The sequence below is a fragment of the Piliocolobus tephrosceles genome, chromosome 7 (assembly GCF_002776525.5).
Source record: "Piliocolobus tephrosceles isolate RC106 chromosome 7, ASM277652v3, whole genome shotgun sequence".
Taxonomy (NCBI): domain Eukaryota; kingdom Metazoa; phylum Chordata; class Mammalia; order Primates; family Cercopithecidae; genus Piliocolobus; species Piliocolobus tephrosceles.
In genome coordinates, this window is record NC_045440.1 from 73564132 (window position 1) to 73585735 (window position 21604).

Below are 21604 nucleotides of genomic sequence, written 5' to 3' on the forward strand. Positions count from 1 at the left end.
TACCAGAATGAATTCCTACAGCATTTCCATTCCCTACCTCTTACAGCAGAACAGAAAAACTTTTGTAAAATTGGCCACTTGGAAATCCATGAAGGTGGTTACCCGTGTCAAAACCATTACCGTGTGTCAACTCTACTTTGAACAACCTTCTTTGAGGAATGAAAAGATTCCATTTGTAGCCACTTTTTATTTTTTTTTATTTTATTTTTTTATTTTTTTTTATTTTTTTTTTTGAGACGGAGTCTTGCTGTGTCTCCTGGGCTGGAGTGCAGTGGCCGGATCTCAGCTCACTGCAAGCTCCGCCTCCCGGGTTTTACGCCATTCTCCTGCCTCAGCCTCCGGAGTCGCTGGGACTACAGGCGCCCGCCACCTCGCCCGGCTAGTTTTTTGTATTTTTTAGTAGAGACGGGGTTTCACCTTGTTAGCCAGGATGGTCTCGATCTCCTGACCTCATGATCCGCCCGTCTCGGCCTCCCAAAGTGCTGGGATTACAGGCTTGAGCCACCGCGCCCGGCCTGTAGCCACTTTTTATTGTTGAAGTTTTAGAGTTCCAGGTGGTAGTTACATTAGAATTTCTCTGTTGTATACAAAAGCTCTAAGATGATTGGATTAGTTCACCAAAAAGACAACAAAATTTATAAATTGAAATCATTTTTGAAACAAACGTGTTAAATGTTTTGTAATTCCTGCACTTAGTCACAGAGGGGGAGAAAAGAAAAGCCTCTCAGTAGAAAAGAACTAAGGAAATTGAAAAACCTGATAGCCTGATAGTGCAAGAAGGACGTGATGTCTGGGAAACAGACAAGTATTAATTGTCTACCATAATACATTTCATGTTATCGTATTTCAGTCGCACAATAATCCCCTGAGTTGGGTGCTCTCATTCTTACTTTTGAGGATGAAAAACTAAAACTTAGAGAGATTAGGTAACAAAACCAGGGGCATTTTCAACTTCAAATTCTGTTTGGAGTAATTCCATCAGCCATGCTGTCCAGACATTATAAATAACCCTTGAAAAAAGAAGGAAACTGTAGTCAACAATCCAACCACATCACATTTTTTAAAAGCTGCCTCCAGTCCTAGAACCTGGGTCACTTCCAGGGTCATTTATTTAATTTCCTAGCCATCAGGAAGTAAACTCTACAGAATGAATAACATATGATCCTCTCAAAGGTTGCTAGTTATTCTCAAACCTGGTATTGGCCTCTTTTAATTCTTTATTAAAATACGACCTATGGACAGCGAAGATGAATCTTAAATTTTCTGTTTGACTTTATACTACAGTGCATTGCCGTCAAGAAAGAATCAGTTCTTGAGATTTTTTTCCTGGAATTTACTCAGTATGTATAGACTGGATAGTGTGGAAATAACAAATCATGACTTTGTAACCTTGATGAAACAGGTCATCAAAGCCTGGCTGCTTCAGGACCTTGTTTTTGTTTCCTGGCTTTTCACACTGAATGACAATCCACTTGTCATCCTGTCCACCTCCTGAGGCTGAAAGCTTCTTGAAGACAGGGAATATAGCTCTTAGCTCATGATTTCCAGCTCCTTGTACAGTGACAGCATGGTAGGTTCTCTGTGGATGGTGGCTCAATAAAAGATGCAGGGAATGACTTTGTTACATCTAAATACACTTATGTAGTCTTAGTCCAAATATTGAAAATATAGGGCCAGCTGCAGTGGCTCACACCTTTAATTCCAGCACTTTGGGAGGCCAAGGCAGGAGGATCAATCTTTTGAGCCCGGGAGTTTGACAGCAGCCTGGACAACATGGTGAAATGTGGGCTCTACAAAAAGAATACAAAAATTAGATGGGTATGGTGTCCTGTGCCTCTAGTCCCAGCTACTCAGGAGACTGAGGTGGGAGGATCACTTGAGCTGGGGAGGTTGAGGCTACATTGAGTCATCATGATCACACCACTACACTCCAGCCTAGGCCACAGAGCTAGACCCTGTCTCAAAAACAAAAAACAAAAAAACAGGAAAGAAAAGAAAATGTAAACTCTATAACAGGATGAAACTTTATTTTAAGTCACTTTTTATTTGTTAAAGTTGTTACGGTTATTACATCTAGATTACATGAAGAAAATAGGGTTAAATATTTCTTTATAATTGGGCATGTGTCCATGAGCTGGAGCCAGAGTTAACTTTATAAAATGATTCATTGGAAATCTGAAAGAGAATGGATTTAAATGTCCATTTGCTTTCACGAAAAAATGGTTAATGTTATGCTCCTTGTGCACTGTTTTTGTGGAACACGTTTACTGAAAAGCCATTCTCCTGATTTTTGGACTAGAACAGAACTGACTCTGGAAACATGGTCACATCTCTTAAACCAGAAAGTTCTGTCTTCCTCATAAATTTTTACAGTGGCACATTTTAGAGGTTTTGATTTTTATTTTCTAAGTTTTCTTCCAGTCTGAGGATTCTGAGTCTCTCTGGGTTTCGTTTCTTTTTTCTTTTTCTTTCTTTCTTTCTTTTTTTTTTTTTTTTTTTGAGATGGAGTTTTGCTCTTGTTGCCCAGGCTGGAGTGCAATGGCGCGATCTCAGCTCACCACAACCTCCCCTCCCAGGTTCAAGCGATTCTCCTGCCTCAGCCTCCCAAATAGCTGCGATTACAGGCATGCCCCACCACGCCGGCTAATTTTGTATTTTCAGTAGGGATGGGGTTTCTCCATGTTGGTCAGGCCGACGTCGGGTGATCCGCCCACCTCGGTCTCCCAAAGTGCTGGTATTACAGGCTTGAGCCACTACGCCCTGCCAGGTTTCTTCACCCAGAGACTCTTCCATATCACTCATGTATTAAACTTGGACCATGGAACCAACAATATAGCAGCCAACACTTACTGAATACTTACTCTACAGTAGTCACTGTTGTAAGCACTTTAATGGAATGACTCACTTTGTCTTAATGACCAAATGAGATTTGTATTTTTTTCATCCTATTTTACAGGTGAGGGAACAGAGGCACAGATAAATTAAGAAACATGGCCTGTCAGGCATGGTGGCCTATGTCTGTATTCCCAGTGCTTTGAGAGGCAAAGGCAGGAAGATTGCTTGAGGCCAGGAGTTTGATACCAAAGACATAGTGAGACCCTGTCTCTCCAAAAAAAAAAAAAAAAAAAAAAAAATTAAAAATTAGCCAGACTGTAGTCCTAGCTACTCTGGAGGCTGAGATGGGAGGATTGCTTGAGCCCAGGAGTTCAAGGCTGCTGTGAACTATGATGGCACTACTACGCTCCAGTTTAGGTGACAGAGCCAGACACCATCTCAAAAACAACAACAAAGCAACAACAACAACAACAACAAAAATCATGCCCTGAGTCACATAGCTGGTCAGTGGCCTAGCTGGAGATTGAATTCATAGTCCGATACCAGATTCTCTGGGCTGAAACACTGTGCACACTGCTCTACTCAGGCAGCAGTACAAAACTTGGAGGAAAACATACCAACAAGGAGAGGACAGGCAACCCTGGAATGGACGGGGAGCTCAGCTGAATAGACAGCCCAGGGCCCACACCAACAGTTTATTTCTTGCAGACCAAAACAGTATGAGGTGACCCTGAATGTGTGAGTGTAGATTGCTTCTTCCTCAGAACATATAGAATGGATGATGGCAGATAAATACATTAGTTTAATTCACGTAGAAGGTTTATTTGTAATTTTGGACTGTGTGTCGTCTATTGCCTGCTTTGCATCAAAGTTTGTAGTATAGAGAAAACTGTATATTTAGCTTTTCAGCATATGCTCTCCTGTTAGTTCAGTATGTGAACTAGAACAATGCCTCTCAATAGGAGTGGCACTTCTCTGTAAGGAGGCAGTGTGTGTGTAGGGGGATTGTCTCAGTGACTGTGGCACTATCAGTGCTTGGTAGTGGAGGCTGGGATACTCTACCTCCTGCCATGCTTACAGCCATCCCACGGAAGGAGGAGCTGATACACTTCAAAAGCATGTCTAATTATCTAAACCTAGAACCTAATTCTGTTGACATATTTTTAAATCGAGTTTTAGTAAACACTGAATTTTTCAGGAATACAACAAAAGTGTAAATCTAAGAATGATTGTACTTTCTTTTGCTCTGAATTTTATAGGGATGTTCAGTCTTCCTGAGAAATTGCGTATCGCTTGCAACACTGCTCATGTTGTCTGAATCCCTAATAACATACATCTGCAGATACTGCTTTCATGGTGATTATACAACTAAGAGCAGGCATGCGACTACTTTATTCCGGTTGTCTAGGCCGAGCATTTACATTCTGGAAATACAGATTACTGTAACTTATTTTCCTTTTGTCTCATTTATATTACAGCTCATTAGGCTCTTATAATGATTTTTAAAGTGTATGTGTAGATTATCCACGAATTTCACTGAAGTATAGTAAAAGAGGCCACACAAAATGATGCTTTTCAAAGGAGGTGTTACAAGTGATAGAATTCAGAATTCCTGGGTTCAATTCCATTTGGAGCTGTAGACACCCAGAGTCATTTTACTCTTCACATTTTTAAAGCAATTTTAGCCAGAAGTAATTTAATGACCTGAGAATTACTTCCTTTTTAGGTACCATGTGGTACAGCAAAGATATATATGTATACCATCTACCTACTTTGTAATTGGTTTGAATTTTAACAAATCCAAAAACAAAATAAGAATGGAGGTGTCTTCCTGGGATTGTTCTCTTCATTTCTCTGCTGCCTTTTTTTTTTTTTAAGCTCCTCTCTGAAAGAACATTGGAATCAAAAAGGAGCTAATACCATTGAGCAAAAGGGCAGAGTTACTTCTTTTAAAAGAAAAGCTCATTTTTCACCATGGTAACCAGCATATCATATGACATACGTGCCACATGGCCTGTGAAATATGAATCCTTTCAGAAATATATTTCTATCAGAGCATAATGAGCTTTCATATTAGTATAGCAAGGACTAGAATAAGGTGACACCTTAGGTTGATTTGGGTCAAGTCATTCCTGTAATGTAACAATTGATTTGCAGTTTGCAAGAGGTAACACTAGCATTTCATTTTTTAAAATGCTTAATGAAAGTGAACCATAGGCTGTGAACACAAGATGAATGCGTTCTACTGAGTTTTAGAAATGGCACGTTCCCATTTCCTATGTCACAAACAAGCACAAAAATCTGGGACTCATTCGATTTCTCGGGATGTGTATTTGTAGCTGCTTACGTACTCCAGTTAAAACAAAAACAAAAGTTAAAATCGCAGCTGTACATAGTATTACCATAGCCACTGCTTTCTTTCAATTATAGTAGCTAAAACCTTTGGTTCTGATTTAAATTTGACATTTGACAAAGGACTAATGAAGGAAAGGAAGAGGAAATCCTTTGATAAGTATGCGTCACACCTTGGGAGAGGTAAAAATGAAAATATTTCACTCGACTTTTAAGAATCCTTTACCCTTTTTGCTTGGAGACACCTTTTGTTCAGTCAGCTCTTTTTTGTTAACTCCTTTGAAAATCTCTTGTAACTGTAGTACTTCCTAAGTGTACTTTCCCAATGCTAAGACACTTTATATTCAGTTGATCTAGTTTCTTCAGCATTCAGAGGTTTAATAGGTCCCTTAAGGCGCTGTGTAGCTTCAAATCCGATGACTCAAATAAGCACAGATTTCTATAGCTAGACACTGATCTGCTTCTTTCGGGGCATCCAATAGGGTATTAATTGTTTTGGAGCTTAAAGGTTTCTTTATAAATATGTAAATCAGTCTAATACACCTTAATAGTCTGGGACTGAGCTGGAAACTGATGCATGCCTGAAAGAAGGTGGACTTCTTCCACAAGTCATAGAAAATCAAACCTGCTGTCTACTATGGCAGTGAAATTTTATTCTAGTAATCCTAATGGCAAAACCATAGAATTTCATGATGTGTTTAGGTATCAGTGAAGAAAAAGTCAAGAGTTACATATTTCTATTTCTGGATCCCATTCCTCATTCTCCTCAAATTTTCCTGTTCACTAGACTTGAATTCTCAAGATTTTAAGGAGAGGATTCAAGAAAGATAAGATTTCTATACATAATAGAGAAAATTCACTGAAGGGTAATCAGATTACCAATGGATTGAAGATATCGTCATATCTCATTCAACTTTGGATCCTGTGTACGTAGCATGGGTCTCAGTAGATGATTTTGGCTATCATTTTATGCAAAATTTTTCATTTATAATGTTAGCCTTTTGAATTGTAAGAATAGTATCACTGAGAATAATCTTACATAAGTTTACATAACTAAGAACTAGATAATCTCTTGAAATGAATATTTAGCTACATAAAGTATACATGCAAAACTTAAAGCATAAGAAATTTACATTTTGGCTTAGGAGATTCACATTATTATTGAATTATGCTATGTCCATCTGCTCAAGTACTGGATATATTTAGGCTCTTGTGAGCCAAATTGAAAGATTCAATGGATTATTCATCTGCTTCATGCTTTGATACATAGAAACATAGAAAGAGAGAGTTATCTTCTCTCTTTGTTTCATGATAAGGAAACTGTAAAATCTGTACTTGGGTTAAGAATGACTTTGTGATTTTCCTCTGCACTCTAAAAGAGAGAAAATGGAGTTAAATATAGTAGAGTAAGTGCTTGCATTAATACTAAATTTAAGAATGGCTTTACTTTAACCTAATATCTCAAACAATACATCAGTATATATCCGCATGTCATAGGGGTTAGCTAAAAACTATTAAGACTTGGGGTTAAAAAATAGAAATATGGGCTGGGCGCGGTGGCTCAAGCCTGTAATCCCAGCACTTTGGGAGGCCGAGACGGGCGGATCACGAGGTCAGGAGATCGAGACCATCCTGGCTAACACGGTGAAACCCCGTCTCTACTAAAAAATACAAAAAACTAGCCGGGCAAGGTGGCGGGCACCTGTAGTCCCAGCTACTTGGGAGGCTGAGGCAGGAGAATGGCATGAACCTGGGAGGCGGAGCTTACAGTGACCTGAGATCCAGCCACTGCACTCCAGCCTGGGCAACAGAGCGAGACTTCGTCTCAAAAAAAAAACAAATAGAAATATGATTTAAGGGGTAAGAATTATCAACTTTGTGTGTGTGTGTGTATGGTTCATTTCTACACATAAAGTCTACCTAAAATTATGTTGTCTTTGGGGCTGCTCACAAGTATATTTTTTATGTGAGGCATGGCCACATGATTTGCATTGGCCAGTGAAATGTGAATATTGTAGTGGGTGCCACTGCTGGAAAGATACTTCAAGAGTCAGTGTCCAATTTATACATTTCCTTTTTCTTGTCTTGGTGAATATGAATGTGTACATTGAGATGGATCTGCCTTCAACCAGGCTTTCTCAGTGACTTTGTTAAGTGAACACTCTGAAGGTCCATGCTAGACGTATGTAGTGAGAATCAGAGACTTTTGTGCATTAAGCTTCTGAAAGTTGGGGATTTTTATTATAGCAGCATAACCTAACCTAATGTAACACACCTTGGCAAAACCAAAAATATCCATACAGATTATTTTTGTTTTGTTTCCCTGAAAGATAATGCAAGTTGGTCTGGTGTAAGCATTTATAAGAGAATCTGAGGGAATAAAAATAAATAAAAGACTTTTTGAATTTGAGCTACTTTGAAATTTGTAGACTTTTATTGTAGGCTTCATTTTAAAGTTGTCAGAAGAGAGACAACATGTAAAAGGAAGTTTGCTTTGATTACATTGAATATTTGGCATGCCTGATAGTCAGTGGTTGTAATTTAAATTAGAAAACAACGAGTACTATATTTAGTATTCATGGTTGTTTGTTAACATCCTTTAAAGTTTGTGTAATATTTACATTTTAGAAAGATGTACTGAGCCCTAAAATTTGTGTAGAGAGAAGTATTTTAAAGTATAAAAAACTATAAAAAAGACTTATTAAAAGAGTTTTATTAAATTCTTCAAGCCCTTAAGGTACACTGAATTTTGTTTTGGGAGCTATAGATACATTATGATGTGTTAGATTATTTCTTTGGTTATGAAAAAGGCAAAAGAAACTGGCTTTGGGGTCTTTAGCAACTAAAGAGAAAAGTGGCAATTCAGTGAGAGAAAAGACTGGCTTTTACAGAATATGTCACTACTGAGGTGAGTATTGAGAAAACTAGTGTATCTAGTTTTCTCTCTTATCTCTGCTTTAATTCCTGGCAACTCTAGGGAAAGAGTTTAGAACTGATGTGAGATCCAGACTGGCTTCTGACCTGTTTCTCATTTTGTGATCCTTTAGGAGGCTATGTCAGATATAGGAATGACCACAGGGAGTAAGGGCCACTTCAAGGGCTGGGTGAATTTCCAATAACCCCTTCTTGATCTGAGCCATAATCTGCTGCCATGGCTGAATTTATTTTGTGTGATCAATTGTTAAGGCCATTTTTTGTGGCATTTAAAATGATAGAATCTGCTGGGTTATGGTTAATGACTTAAATATTGAACGAACCAGAGTCTGCCAAATGACTTTGCTCTGTTTATTGAGCTCATAGGAAGAACATTTGATTTTTTTTTTTTTTTTCAGATGGAAAGAAAAAGAAAATTTCTGTGTGGAATGTCAGTTAATACAAACTTTTCACTAAGTTTCTGTGAGGATTTTTTCACTTGACTCTACTCAACAGTAATTAATTGAGCAGATACTATGCTAGACACCGTAAGAGTAGAAAGATGAGTGAAATTAGCCTCCATCTCAAGCAATTTAGAGTCTACCTGAGGAAATTATAATTTGGTTATATACCTCATCTTGGTATTGCAGATGACTCAGCTCCATTGATATATATGATAGCCTTCAAATGATTTGGAACTGGCAATAAGAAGATAAAGCAAGTTCCTTGATATTAAGAAGTTAAGATGTTTTCTATTTCCAAAAAGTTAAAAATTTACCTCTACCACAAGAAGCGAAGCAATTTGTACCCCCCACATCCTCAATCCCTGCCACTGAGCACTTTTCAAATGGTCCACCCCCTTCTCTGGTCCAGTGATGCTTATATCACTAAGATATAAGTCAATTGTATAGTCAGATAGAAGAATTGTTAAACTGCTTTAGCTTGTGATGAATAGTCTTAGAGATTTGGTTGGGAAGGTGTGGAGAGGGGATTGGGGAGTTGACATTTCAGATATATTTTGATGTTTAGAGAAACAAGGAAGCAGAATACTTTATTTTGGTAGCTGTAGCCTTGGCTTTTCTTTTGGTAATGACCAAAATTACTAGATGAACCTGTCAGTGAAAAAGCTATAAAAATTTCAGCAGGCTCTATGCTCATAATACAGCAGTGCTTTTCCATACCTGAGAATCGCTGACTCAGCAGATCAAACTCAGTAAACATGCGTAGTAAAAGAGTACAGATGCCCCTCATTCCTGCCCGGCATGTTACCTATAAAAGAGTTTCCTTGGCCAATTGACTTACTCTCTTTTTTTAAAAAAAATATAATAAACCATTTTAAAGCATTTGAATAATTAGTTTTAAATATTATAGCAGATTCAAAGCACCACATTAGATTAGGAAAAACTTCCTTAGTGTACAGACATTAGTCAAAAGTGATGGTTAAAAAACACCTGGCCAACAGAGGAGACAGAAAACAAGAATTGGTACAAGAACAAAAGGCTCAGCAACCTGGGACCATTTAGGGTAAGAGGATTGTTCTTCATAGTTTGAGAGTTCCTGAGGGTCTTGCTGTTTTACAGATCAGCCATGCAGTGTGATCCTGTCACACATTGGAGAACAATCAACATCTTGCCATTAGCAACAACTAACTCCCTAACAGAGCCCTTCCTGTGCTCCTCCCCACCCCCAAGCTTCTTCCTGCCCACCATCATTTCCTACTGTGTTCCAGCCCTTGAACTCACTCACGTGGTCCGCAAGTGCATTGTGTGTCTCTTGCCTCTGAGTCTTTCTGATCGCTAATTCTTGAAATCCTTGCTAATTTCTTTTTTCTTTTCTTTTCTTTTTTTTTTTTTTTTGAGACAGAGTCTCGCTCTGTCACCCAGGCTGGAGTGGAGTAGTGTGATCTTGGCTCACTGCAACCTCTGCCTCCCGGGTGCAAGTAATTCTTCTGCCTCAGCCTCCCGAGGAGCTGGTACTACAGGCATGTACCACCATGTCTGGCTAATTTTTGTATTTTTAGTAGAGATGGGGTTTCACCATATTGACGAGGCTGGTCTCGAACTCCTGACCTCGTGATCCACCCACCTCTGGAAATCCCAGAGTGGTGGGATTACAGGCATGAGCCACAGCACCTGGCCGTCCTTGCTAATTTCTAAACATACTTGAATTCTCACCTCATATGTCACTAGCTCTGAGAAGCCTTCACGGAGTAAGGTGGTCTTGGTCATATGTTCCCATAACACCCTGTATTCCTGTATCTGGTCCATGCTACATTATATTGCAATTGCTTGTTTAATGGTCTCGAGCAGGGTTAGTGAGCTATGGCTCATGGACCAAACCCAGCTCTCACTTATTTCCGAAAATAAAGTTTTAGTGGAACATAATCATGCTTGTTTCTATGGCTTTTTTCATGGTACAGTGGCAGAGTTCACTGGTTGAGACAGACACTGTATGTCACACAAAACCAAAATCTATCTGGACTTTTCCAGAAAAAGCTTCCTGACTCGTGGTCTCAAGAACAAGCAATGCATCTACCATGTTCACCACCGAATCTAATATTTAGCACAGTGTGTGTACCAATAGATGTTCCACATATTTTAAAGGAATTAACTAAAAATAAATACAAAGCAATTGGCCAAGGAAAAATTAAGATAATTAGTCATAATAATTGCACTGTTATGTCCTAAGCAATGTCCTAGGTGCTCATGTAACCTTCACAGCAACCCTAGGAAGAAGGCATTATTATACCCAATTTGTAGTTGAGAAACTGAAAGGAAGGTGAATAAATGATTTCTTAAATGTCACCAAGCTTAAATGGCTTACCTGGAGTTTGACCTCAGATTTCCTTTGTAGTAAGGTACTCTGATGTCAAGAGACTGTATAATATGTCATCAGCAAAGAGCAGCATCTGGCAGTAGAACGCAAGATTCAAATACTGGCTCTACCGAGTACTACTTTTCTGACCTCATCCAGGAAGTCATTGAATTGCTCTGTTCCTAATTTTCCACAGCTATACGAAGTTGTTTACCCTCTCTGGCCTTTGTCTCCACATATGATAAATGCGTTGATTTTAGTGTCTTACTGGAATGCTGTGAAGTTTAAATGAGATATTATACATACAATGTTTGAAGCACTTGGCACATATGAAATAATGAAGACATGCCCGTCATTGTTATATAAGGTCGCCTCAAAATCCTTACTAATAGCTTCAGAATTTTCAATAAATTGCATTCTATTTATAACTTACATTTTACCTAATTTCAAGGAGGATTTTCACTGCTGTTTTGTCTAGTGTTCTATATACTCTGTAAAGGTAAGGAAGTGATTCAAGATATAGCCATATTAAAACAACACAAAGTATTATATCTTATTTTCTGTGATGGGCTAAAAAATCATCTTCCATCATTATTGCCATGAACTTTGGCTACTTTTTGGAGTTTTCCAAATATCACATGCATGATGCCAAGTGTGATGCCTGAATCAGCATGTGGTTTACCTCCTAAGGATTTTCATCTGGTTTGTTTTCTGCTGATGTTATTGCCTCTGCTATTGGCCCCAACATTGCGGAAGCACTGGGAAACAGCCAGCCGGCATGCATCCCCTCTGCCCTTTTTTTTTTTTTTTTTTGAGACGGAGTCTCATTCTGTCGCTAGGCTGGAGTGCGGTGGCAATATCTCAGCTCACTGCAATGTTCGCCTCCTGTGTTCAAGCGATTCCCCTGCCTCAGCCTCCCAAGTAGCTGGGACTATAGGCGCCTGCCACCGTACTCAGCTAATTTTTTTGTATTTTAGTGGAGACATTAGTAGAGATGGGGTTTTACCATGTTGGCCAGGTTGGTCTCAATCTCCCTACTTCGTGATCTGCCCGCCTCAGCCTCCCAAAATGCTGGGATTACAGGCGTTAGTCACCGCGCCCAGCCCCATTTTCCCTCTTATAAATAATAGGATCAACCCACTGCATAAAGGAACAAGGAAGTCTGGAGTCTACAGCTTTTGGTTTTGTGCTGTTCTTGTTGTTTTCAGATGAAACATCTGCATGTTATCAGGAACCATAAGAAAGTTTCATGAACATTTTTTAAAAATAAAAATATGGCTACTCACTGGAAATATCATTCACCATACCATTACAGAAATTGATTTTACAGTCTTGCTGCAAATCTATCCCAACTTCTTGAAAGTTAAACTTAGCAGAGTGGTAGAGCATTTTATTCATCAAATCATTGTTAGAAGAAGGATTAACTTTATTGGGTACTTGAGTAGAGTTTAGCCATAATGATGTAGTTAAGTTTGTTTTTACTGGTCCCATATGGGAATATTAATTTGTCCTGGATCCAAGGTACTAGAATTCATCCCTACCTTTATCAGCCAGGAAGTCCCAATCCAAAAATGCTAAAAAAGAAATTAAACAAGTGCTGGTGAGGTTGCAGAGAAAAAGGAATGCTTATATACTGATGGTGGGAGTGTAAATTAGTTCAACCATTGTGTAAAACAGTGGAGTAATTCCTCAAAGACCTAAGAACAGAAATACCATTCAACCCAGCAATCCCGTTACTGGATACATACCCAAAGGAATATAAATCATTCTATAATAAAGACACATGCATGCATATGTTCATTGCAGCATTATTCACAATAGCAAAGACATGGAATCAACCTAAATGTCCATCAATGGTAGACTGGACAAAGAAAATGTGGTATGTATATACCATGGAATACTATATAGCCATAAAAAAGGATGAGTTCATGTCCTTTGCAGGAACATGGATGGAGCTAGAGACTATTATCCTTAGCAAACTAACACAGGAACAGAAAATCAAATATCACATCTTCTCATTTGTAAGTGGAAGCTAAATTATGAGAACACATGGACACATAGAGAGGAACAACAGATACTAGGACCTACCAGTGGGGTGGAGGGTGGGAGGAGGGAGAGGATCAGAAAAAACAACTAATAGGTACTAGGCTTAATATCTGGATAATGAAATAATCTATACAATAACCCCCTATGACACGAGTTTGTTTATATAACAAACCTGCACATGTGCCTCTGAACTTGAAATAAAAGTAAAAAAAAAAAAAAAAATTAAAATGGTAAGTTCTAGTCACAAACAGTTCTGTATTTTGGTCTTAAGACTGTACTACTACCTGTGAAGAAAGAGAAAAAAAGGGTATCAGCAAACTTGTTAATCAATTTTTGTATGTTTTAGTTTGTAAATTAAGAGCATTTCATTTAATGTTCTCTTATTTAACCCTAGTTTTAACTCTCAATAGGAATTAATGTACTTGACTTTCACCATTTGTGTTTATTACATCGGCCTTATATTTGCTAGCAAGGGATTATCAGTAATAAGCATTTTTTTCATGAAATGATTTCAAAGACAAAACTTTAGTAATTAAGTTGTTAATGTACATTCCAGTGGAGTGTGTGGGAAATAATGTCATTTCACCTCATCATTTAGAGAAAGGGGAGAATCATGAACCATCTGAGTTTAGAAAAGGAGGCAAAATTGGAGGCACAGACCTTTCATCCAGCAGTAATATTGGAAGTTCTGGTTACAAATGTTATTGGTTGCTTTTGGTGGTAATAGATACATGAAAAATGAATCTTTAACCCCCTTTATGTGAAGTTTAAATCTTGCATTGATTGCTGGATGGTGGGACACGTTACAACTTGATTGATGACTGAACTTCCACTGTGAAGTGTTTAAGGGGCAAATATTCAGGCAAGATGAATTGTCACTGTGTTACTGGAAATACACCTGTTATCCTGTCAAGGTAAATCTAAACTCTTGAAATAGGTACTAATGTGGTTTCTTGACCTGAGTGGCTTAAAATGCCAGTTCCGTGCAGAACACTGTATCACAAAACAATCCATTGAGAATATCACCTGAGCAGTATTTCAACAAGCCTAAGTGATGTTGGCAGCCAACTAATGAGGACATGAAGTCATGAACTGAACCTCCACAGGCCTGCACAAATTTACACATGCATTTTAACTTGCTTTGGTCTTCAGAATTGCAACTCAAGTTTGGTCAGCAATCGAGTAGTTGAAGGCTTATGCTTCTCTAGACAGGTTCTATTTCTGTTCACTATGTGCCCGGGTTGGGAGTGGGGAGGGCAGTGAGGGGGAAGAAATCCTGGGAAAGCTTTGTTATCATTCCTGAAATTAACCGTGTTCTACTTAGCTTAGAAACTTGATTCTTGATACTAATAACTGATACTAGGCGGCTCCAGCCATTCTTAAAATCTATCAAGAGAGAACAAACCTGAGCATTTAATTCTCAGAACATCAGAATCAGTCACTGAGTGGTTTGCTGTGATTGTACCAGGCTAAATTTGGGGAGGTGGCCTCAAGTTTGTCTTAACTTCGTTTTCTCAGGGTTGCATGATAAAATCAGTAAGTAGAATTTTGCTGCAGATGCTACTGAATCATGGCTAGAATTTTTGCTGCTCTACTAAATTTTAGTCAAAGGAGGACTGTGCATTTTGTATTATTTTAGTTTCTATCATTCTTATCAATATCTGTTCATTTAGCTTTATATAATTTCCTTGTGAGAGATTAAATGAATCATGCTACCTTATTATATAGGCAGACTCCAGTCATTTTTTGCATTAGATAGGCACTATCTTTTGCATAGTAAAATGACTGTTGCTGAAGCCAAAATATAGTGGCTTCAGCAGTAGCCATCTTACTATGACTCACAATTTTATGGGTTGGGAATTCAGGTAGTATATAGCTTGGCAGGTTTTCAGTTGACCTCCCACTGAAGTCAGCTGGTTGAATTCAGCTGACAGTTGGCTGATCTTTGCTCATGAGCCTGACACCTTCATGAGAGTAGCTGGAAGGCTGGGCTTATGTGGGATCCTCTCCCTTTCCATGTCATCTCCAAGTCTTTCCATATGATCTCTTCAGTAGGATAGTTCTTCTCCTTGTCAGGGAATTCATGGCCATCTTTAATCTGTCACAAATGAATTAGTCAACTTAGTTTCCTTTGAGGTTAAGCACTGAAAAAAAAAAGTCAGCATGCCCACTGATGTGTACAAACCTAATGTATACTTCATTAATCCCTTACTTTCTACTGCCAGTGAAATTATCATCTTGAGTTGTGCCACTCAAATTTAACCTCTGGACATCTCTTGCATAACCTTCTACCTGGTATCCTTGTCTCCTGCATCCTCCCCACTACTGCCAAAATCATTATATTAAAACACATGTGTGATTGTGTCATTTCTCATCAATGGCTCCTATTGGTTTATAAAGCAAAGTCCAATAGCCTTAGCCTGGCACACAAGGCCTTCCATCATTTGGCTCCTGTCTTCTTTTTAACCATGACACCCACCATTCCCTTCCCAGCTTGCCCCAAACCCCTTTGCTAACTGTCATGTTCCATTGCACTCTGACTATACTGTTTCCCAAATGCAACATGCCTTTGCATAACTGTATACTTAGCAGCTCTCTTCTCCTTGAATATTATCCCTTCTCCCCATATCTACCTACTAATGTGGCCTATTCACCTTTCAAGGTTCCATTCATGTGTCACCTGCCTTGCACTCCCATAACACTGTGCTTACACTATCAATACAGGAGCAGATCACTCTTTTGCTGATACTCATTTCTTGTGTGTCAGAGATGCAGAGCAGAAAGGTCAAGAGCACAGATTCTGAACCAGATTGTCCCAAAGTGAATCCTGGTTTCACAACTTACTAGCTGTACTGGGTTGATTCGTGTCCTCATCATTCTAAAACCTCAGAGTGTGACTGTATTTGGAAATAGGCTTGTTGCAGATGTCATTAGTTAAGATGAGGTCATACTGGAGTAGGGTGGCCTCTTACTCCAAACTTGCTGGTATATCCTTATAAGAAAAACATGCAGAGACAAACATGCACAATGTGAAGAGATACATGGAGAATGCCATACAACCTTAGAGGTAGAAATTGGCATGATGGCATCTACAAGCCAAGGAATGCCAAGTATTGTGGTGATACCAGAATATTGGAGAGAGATATGGTGTTGATTTTCCCTCAGAGCTTTCAGAGAAAGCTTGGCCCTGCTGACACCCTGATTTTGGACTTCTAGCCTCCAGAACCATGACAGAATACATGTTGCTGTTTAAGCCACCTAGTTTGTGGTACATTAATTAATAAATTAATTAAGAAATTAATAAATGAGCTGTATGACTTGGAACAAGTTATTCATCCTGTCTGTGTGTTTTCTCATCTGTAAAATGGTCATAACAATCAACCCAACTTCATAGAGTTTTATATACATTAAATGAGTTAAGATGCAGTAACTACTTAGAACACAACCTACACACAATGAATGCTCCCTCTGTACTCTATTACTGATACTTACGTGTATGAATCCTCCCCTAAGGTAGAGATCATGTCCTATTTGGTTTCTATACCTTTTTGAGAAACATTATGACATAGCAGAAAGAATCAGTGCTCAGAAAAACAAAACCTTGAGATCAAGTTTGGGATGTGGCATTTAAGAGCCACCGTGTGATTTTGAACAACTAAGTTAAATTTGAGCTTCAGTTGCCTTATCTGTAAAATAAACAAATAATGTCAACTTTGCAGTATTCTTGTGGAAATTAAAATTAACATGTATCTGACACATAGTAGGTACTCAAATAATGAGAGCTCTATACTCTTCCCCAAAATCACCCAATAAAGTGCCATGAACATATTAGTTGCTCAAATATATGTTTTTAATTGGATCATAAATTAATTGTTTTGTACCCATTTAAATTAACATTTTTGGCAGTTCATTCTATATTTTTCTGCAAAGTGTTTTTGTGGTTTTAAATTTTGTGTCCTTCCACTTAGACTCCAAAGGTCATCCCTATCTTGGATTAGAATGCTGAGTAGAAGCACATGATTTTTTAAAAATGTATCTTTCATTATTTAATGAACTATCCATCAATCATACCTTCTCTTGTGTTTTGTGAAGGAGGAGAAAATGATTTTAACATTCTTGACAAGCTTTCCATGACTGCATCTTGATGCCAAGTTGGTTTTCTCTTGTTCTCATAACTTTATCAGCAGTCTTGCTTAGAATATTTTATTTTGTTCCTGTTGTGCTGTCACTTTGGAGACAGCCAATCAACCTAAGCATGGTTCACCATGGTGTGTGCCACTCAAATATGCAATAAGAAAGTATTTGCAGCACCAGGCTAGGAGATGAAGTTAATTAATAAAAGTAGGCTGTAAAAAGTCACTTGGGGAAAATGTCAGGAAGAAATGCAACGCCCCATCGCACCACTGCTGTGCTCATTACCAAGCCTGACACAGCACAGCTGGGACATGGCGTTAACAATGGTGCCATGGAGGCCTGCTTGCTCCTCGGCAGCTGGTTATGTCTGGGCTACACTGGGGGCTCCACACTAGACATCATTAGGGGTTTGTAGCGTTGGCAGCTTTTGATTTTGTTCTTTTAGCCTATTTGTGTCATTACTACCAGTCTGAGACATGAAGATTTTTACCTATAGGGAAAACCGTTGCATGGCTTTAAAGGATTTTCATAGGAGAAAAAAAGAATAGGATTTCATGAGAACCATGTGGTCTTATTAAGACAACTTTCTAAGTCATTACCAAGGAAAGAAAAGTCTTTCAACAGTTAGATGTTACAGTTATACAGAGGGCTGTATTTAAGTATTTTTAATCCTATAAAAAGTGCTTCAACCTTTGAAGTTACACCCAAAATAATTTAGTCCCAGACCAATTCCATTGGAAATAAATATTCCAAATGAATCTTTTTTCCAATTTCAACTTTGTCAAGATATGTAGTTCATAAAGATTCTCATGGTGGCAGGTGAGCATAAATATAGACAAGCTGGTAATTAAATAGAATTTATCTTTGTAGGAATATAAAAATCATACTTTTTAGGCTAACTTTTTGATAGAAGCTTCAAAGATGTCACATCCTTAATATCTTCAAAACAAGAGGAATACTAACCTAGCAATTGGAAAAAAAAGACAAAAGGATGAAGAAAATTGACAAATTAATTGAAGAAAAGTAAATTGAAACAATCTACTTTTTCAGTTGTACAATGACAAAGATTGCAAAGATTTTGAAAAACAGGACTCAAAGCTGGTGAGTATAGAGAATACATTATCTCTGTAGAATAAGTTAAATTGGTATCATTTTCTAGAAAACAATTTAGCAGTATGTTTATATTCTTTGACCCAGTAGCTTCATTTCTAGGAATTAGTCCTAAGGAATAATAAGAAATTCACAGTATTAGGTGTAAACACTTCTCACAAAATTATTATAATAGGGAAAAACTAGAAACAATTATAGAAGAATGACTAGATAGCAGTGACAAATCCATGGAATTCTGTACACTTTGATGAATATTTAATGATATATGTATATACTCATAATCCAAGCAAAAGAAAATACAGAATTTTAGATGGAATATTACACTGCTGTATAACATAATATTTTTTAAAAATGGGAAAATGCATCAAAGTTCTAATTATTATCTCTGCATGGCAGGATAATGGTGACTTGTGATTTCATTGGTATTAACATTTATCATACTAATTAGTAATTATTATTTCACCATCAGAGACAAATGGGCCATTAATTTTTCAGCCTGGAGGCATTAGAGAGAGGTCCTCAGCTCCTCATTGCCTGTGGTATTGGACCCTTCGGAGGCAGTTCATTGGCCATTTGGGCCAGCATGTGATTTGCATGAAGGTCTGATAAGCCAAGGAGGAGAGATCATGAATAGTCCGCTAGGACAGGTCCTCACAGAGAAAAAGACCCAAACAAATCGATATCCACCACTTAACTGCTGTGACCTGTGAGCACCAGAAGATGAGGTCTCCCTTGCTGAGGAGAGTAAAAGTTAAGGCGGAAAAGTGTATCTGAAATGAGAACCAAGTTCTAGATTCTAAGACATCATTGCTGGGGAATGAGTGCCTCTTATGGGCTAGAGACTAGAAAAAAGCTGAGCTTCAGTATCTGGGAGAGCAGACCTGAGGGACCAGTGTTGAGGACTGAAGTCAGGATCTATGGCCAAGAGTGCAGATTTGGCTAGAGAAAAGAGCAGGACAAAATGAGTTATGGAGCGATGGACTGTATTGTGTGTTGATGTAAAGAGGAAAGGTTAAGCGCTGGGCACCTGCCTCAAAAATGGCCGATGTCTCCTGGGTTCCCTTTTGAGTTACTTCCAACACAGTTTTTGAGCAGCATGGACAGTGGTAATGCTAAAGAGAATGACACATATCAAAGGCAACCAGAGGGGCAGCAGTATTGGTATGGGGAGAGGAATGGAGTTGAAGGAACAGGGATGGGGCCATTGGAGAGGCACATTAGAAGCAGAAGGAAGGAAGGTGGGCTTCCTAAAGTAGAAAGGAGCATCCTTCTCAAGAATGATTGCAAGGCATGCCAAGGACCCCTTGTTTCAAATGCAGTAGTTTGGGGAAGAGAGATGGAGGGCTGGAAGTCTAGCAATGTATTTATTGGAGATTGAGCTAGAGAATGTAATTGTGTTACTGTTACAGTGACTCATTCTTTACTATTGCATTTCCAGGCTGGCATGTCCCGGCAAATGCAAATATATTGAAATGTATGAAGAATAATGAGGATAAAACATGTAAGTGTCTCTGTGCCTAACAGTAATACAATAAGCAAGGAAATATCATTTTGTGATTTATATTTTATGATCTTTTTAGAAAGTGCTTTTTCATCCTCAGACATAGCTATAGAAAATTCTCATCTAGTCTCCAAGATTTTGTCATTTCCATATTGAATGATTGCTTTTAGAATAAATTTTATTTGTTATAGAGACCCATGTATGCACTTCATTTAGGACTAAAGCAAGTTTGAATAACCATATAAAACACTAGAAATAAAATTTAATTTGTCTAACACATTTTGAATATCACATATTTACTTAAAAAATTACAATTATAATTATGAAATGAAAGTGACTTATTTAACTGGATTAGTAAACAAAAATACAGAAATTCATTTATCCGCTCATCATTATTAAACATTTATTGACCATCTGCTATACGTCAGGCACTGGTCAAAGAGCCAGCGTTTGAGTAGAAACCAAGCTGATAAGATCCTGCCTAATGGAGCATATATTCTCATGGGGGCAAGAGATAGTGATCTGAAAATTTTTCAGATATTGATGAGCTCTTCAGGGATTTCAAAGTACAGTGATGTGATAGAGACTTCTGGGTGGCTCCTCCAGATTTTGAGGTTGAAGAAAGCCCCTTGGAGAAGGAGCCTGGCTTGTGCACATCTGTGGCAGATGTGGCAGATGGGGGTGGGCATTCCCCGTGGAAGTGGACTGGCTGGAATGGGGAGGTGAGAGTGGGCAGAGAGACAGGTAGAGGCTGGAAACCAGGCAGGGAGAGGAGGCAGGACTTGTTCTGACTGCTGTGGGCAGGCAATGGAGGGGTTAAAACAGAGGTATTATGCTATCTGCTTTCTATTTTTTAAAAAATTACTCTAGCCTCTATGTGGAAAGTGGAGTCTAGGGTAGCAAGAGGGAAAACAGAGAACATGTTGGGAGGCTATTGAAATAGGTACATGAGAGGTGCTGATGCCTTGGGTGAGGGCTGTGGAACTGGAGACGGGGAAGTAGAGGCTGTAAGTTAGAGATGCCTGTGGGTGTGCTCCTGAAAGCTAGAGAGCAGACACACAGGAAGGAGCTAGCCTCGGGGTACCACCAACGGTGAGGTGTCCAGCAGCGGGAGAGGGCCATCAAAGGAAACTGATAAAGAATAGAAACTATAGTGGTGTTTCTCCAAGATGAGAGTAAGAATGTCTCAGAAAGGAAGGACTGAGACATCAGTTCAGCCACATTTAGGCCACCACTGGGCACATGAATTAACTCAAAACTAGTAGTTAAGAGTACATAGCTTCACAACTTGGCCCAACTTGTGAAGTTTGGGCTTCAACGGTTATCATATTGATGTCAACCATCCAAAGATCATAAAAGGATGGTTTACAAGGAGGAGTTAAGAGGTTCAAACAAGTGATTTTACTTGACAACTTAACAGTTTAGTGCAATTATATATAACAAGTAATTTTCTATTATGGAAGTATAATCTTAGGCACGAGTGATGTAGTAGGGAGTAGAATTGTTTCATAGACGATTAGAATGAGAAGAAGTATGAGAGGTTATGGTCTAACACCTTTTTCATTTTTAAATATGTGGAAACTGAGACCCAGAGCATTGAAGAGAATTTGTTCAACATCATATAGTAGCTGATGAAATATTCAAAGCTAGAACCTTGGTCCATGTTTCTTAGGTCAACTATGTCCTTAACACACACACACATACACTCTGACAAGTGCATGTAGCACACAGGACAATATAGCAGTAGCTGATAATTATTTGCTTTCAAAAGTGATTTAAGAGTAATGCTGAAAAACAAACTCTCCTGGAGCATTTTCAAGGTTTATTCGATTCATAAAATTTCAGTCAACACTTGTTTTCAAGAAGTTCCTTTATGAAGTGAGTTACATTTAACCATAT

The 21604-nt window shown here is 38.5% G+C and overlaps 1 protein-coding gene across 1 annotated transcript in view; it reads left to right on the forward strand.

Annotated features, from left to right (window-relative positions):
* KCNB2 (potassium voltage-gated channel subfamily B member 2) overlaps positions 1–21604 on the forward strand; it is a 409561-nt gene that overhangs the window by 58325 nt on the left and 329632 nt on the right. The gene's annotated exons all lie outside the window — the stretch shown is intronic.